Source organism: Lactuca saligna, chromosome 9 (genome assembly GCF_052625555.1).
Source record: "Lactuca saligna cultivar CGN05327 chromosome 9, ASM5262555v1, whole genome shotgun sequence".
Lineage (NCBI taxonomy): Eukaryota > Viridiplantae > Streptophyta > Magnoliopsida > Asterales > Asteraceae > Lactuca > Lactuca saligna.
Window position 1 is genome coordinate 44,995,008 of NC_136425.1, and position 3,473 is coordinate 44,998,480.

At 35.7% G+C, this 3,473-nt stretch overlaps 1 pseudogene; it reads left to right on the forward strand.

Annotated features, from left to right (window-relative positions):
* Window positions 1–335: 335 nt before the first annotated feature.
* LOC145014205 (pentatricopeptide repeat-containing protein At4g39530 pseudogene) lies at window positions 336–2,770 on the forward strand (annotated as a pseudogene).
* The last annotated feature ends 703 nt before the right edge of the window (window positions 2,771–3,473 follow it).

Consider the following 3,473-nt stretch of genomic DNA (forward strand, 5'->3'; position numbering starts at 1 on the left):
TACACTTTCTTCCAAATAAAGCTTCATACAGCGCATTCCAATACACAGAATGAAAATTGTTATTGTAAGCAAAATCTACTAATGGCAAGTGCTTATCCCATTTACCATTGAAATCTATAGCACAAACTTTAGGTAATTACTATGGACTATCCAAGAGACCCGATCCATGGGATATCCATTACCCAGCCAAACCCAAAAAAAAAAAAAAAAAAAAAAAAAAAAAAAAATCACCTTCATGAATGAATGGCCATTGGCCCACCCAGTGGCCTCTTTTTATATAGCGTAGTTATATCTTGAATAAAAGAGAAAAAATAAAAGAAAAAGTGCAACACTTTTAAAAGCGGCTGTCGTCACTGTCGTGCATCTACAAATCTCTAGCGTCATGTAAAGCCTTCATTGGGAGCCATCAGCGATTAATATCAACTCCCATAGGATCCATACGAGTTTTATTGACGACTAGCACCGATGCAACACTGGCAACATCCATCAGAAAACATCCTCCACAACAACACACCACCATCTCCCCATGAATTTCACTCATCTCCTACGATCTTTTACCAACACAAGCTCAGCTCCCAAAGGCAGAGCAGTTCACGCCATGCTTATCAAATCTGGAGTCTTCCCAGATGTTTATACGTACAACCACCTAATCACAATGTACTGTAAAACAAACCGTATTAATGATGCCCGCCTGGTGTTCGATAAAATGCCTCAAAGAAACCTTATTTCTTGGACGACTTTAATTTCGTCTTATTCTCATATGGGCTTCTCGGATGAAGCTCTGGATTGTTTTAGATCAATGGTGGCTGATGGTTTTGCTCCAAATCACTACACCTACGTCAGTGCTTTATCTGCCTGTGCTAACTTAGGGGTTTTGATCACAGGTAAAGAAATTCACGCAATGATTATAAAGTTAGAGAACAAATTAAACAGCTTTGTAGAAAATTCTTTGGTTAATTTCTATGGGAAATGCGGGAAGCTGAAGAATGCAATGTCTATTTTTAATGAAATTTTGGACCCAAACGAGGTTTCTTGGACTTCACTCGTTTCATGTGCTTGTCAATGTGGAGAATACTTTGAAGGATTAAAGATTTTCTCCAAATCCCACAAAGCAGCAGTAAAGATCAATGAATTTGCATGTGCAACTGTTCTTGGTGCTTCTGCTGCTGTAGAAAACATGAATCTTGGCATTCAACTCCATTCATACACAATAAAATGCGGCATTAGAAATGACCAATTTGTCATCACTGGATTAGTCAACATGTATGCTAAATGTGGTCAACTAGAAATGGCTCTACAAGCTTTTCATGAAGTCAACAACCCTCATTTAACCACATACACAGCCCTCATCCAGGGTTTTGTCCAACAAGGCAAAGGTAAAGAAGCCACTAATCTTTTCCTTAAATTACATTCTTCAAATCACAAACCAAATGAAAGAACATTTGCAACAATTCTTGGAGCTTTCATTGACACAAACGAAATCAAAATCGGGACACAACTCCACTCGTTAATTACAAAACTCGGTTACATTTCCTTCACCTTTGTCGGGAATTCACTTATCGACTTCTATTCCAAAAACGCCCTTCTCCAAGAATCTTTAAAGATTTTCCAAGAAATGACTCAACACGATGTTGTCACATGGAACACACTCATTTCTGGACATATGAATTTAAATTGTCACGAAGAAGCTTTACAGCTTCTTCGTGACATGTTGTTCAAAGGATTTGAACTCAATCTTTATTCATATTCAAGCATTTTAAACATATGTGGCAATCTGCCAGCTGTCGAGTGGGGGAAACAGACACATGGATGCATCGTGAAGCACAAATTCGATTCAAATGTTGTGGTTGGAAGTGCCCTTATTGATATGTACGCGAAATGCGGACGATTATCGAATGCGCGTGTAATTTTCGATAAATTTAATTCGAAAAACATCGTTTTGTGGAATACGATGATAAATGGATACGCGCATCATGGTCATGGTAAAGAAAGTTTAGAAATTTATGATATGATGTTGAATTGTGGAGTAAAACCTAATAGTGTGACATTTATCGGTGTTTTATCTGCTTGTGGTCATTCCGGGCTTCTAGAAGAAGGGCTACACCATTTCCGTTGTATGAGAAATTACGATATTACCCCTGGAACCGATCATTTAGCGTGTATTGTTAATTTGTTTTCGCGTAAAGGGAAAACGAAGTTGGCGTTGGATTTTATAAATAGTTTTGATATTAAACCGGATAAGGTGGTGTGGAGGTGTCTTTTATCGGGTTGTAGGATAAATAAAGATTTTGAATTGGGAAAATATGCTGCTGAGAAAATTCTTAGTATTGATCCGGATGATGTTTCGGCGCATGTCATGTTGTCGAATATTTATGGTGAGTTAAATATGTGGCATGAAATTGCGAAAGTTAGGAAAGTTATGAAAGATAAGGTACTGAAAAAGGACACGGGGTATAGTTGGATTGAGTTGAAGAACAAAACGTATTTGTTTTCTTCGGGGCAAGATGGTAATTTTGAAGCAGAGTGCGTATCGGAAGTTTTGAATGTATTGAATGAGCAATTGTTTGATGAAGGATATGTGCCTGGTGGCATGTTATAAGAGCTTTTATTTGTTATGTAGGACGGGATAAGACATATCTGGTTGTACTGATTTTAACATGCATTGAATTCGCCAATTCGGAATGAGGCCGATGTAAATTTTTGCCGCATTTATGCAAGGTAATATTTTGTATGTGCCTATGCATAGGCACATCTCATTGTCATTTGTCCATCATAAGTGGTCTAACTTCATATATACTCGATAGAAAAGCTTTTAAACAACTAAGATTATGTGCCAATGACATAACATATTAATATCTAGGAGTGAGCACGGATAGGCTAACACCTGCAACGCAAACCGTAAATGCGGTTATTCCATTTTTAAAACCGGTTGGTACAGTCAGTTGAATATTTCGGATTTTTCATGATTCATTTGGATAATTGAGATTTTTTTTAGCGGTTTTAAGAGTTCAAACATACTACTAGTAATAATAAAAACACATAAGATATAAGATAATAGCTTAAATCACAAATAATTAATAGCTTAAAAATGTCAAATAATTAATAATTAACAATCAATATCTTAAAAGTGTCAAATTTCAGCATGACTATCGGTCTATCAGTATCCCATTCAAAATTGACCCGACGAGGGAGAGAATGAGAATGAGAGTGTAATCGTGTATTATGACTATTGGTATCCGTTCAAATGTTTGCTCTATTTTAACCTTTTATTATTTATTATATAATATATAACTAATTAATAAAATAAATAATTAAATATTGTATATAAATAGTTGCGGTGCGGTTAATACATTTAGTATGGTTCTTTTTTTTTTTTTTTTTTTTTCGGTTTTTGAAAAAATAAAAATTTCACAACACCGAAGATGTTCAGTTTTTAAAAAATTGAAAATCGCACCATCGGTTTTTGTTCTGAT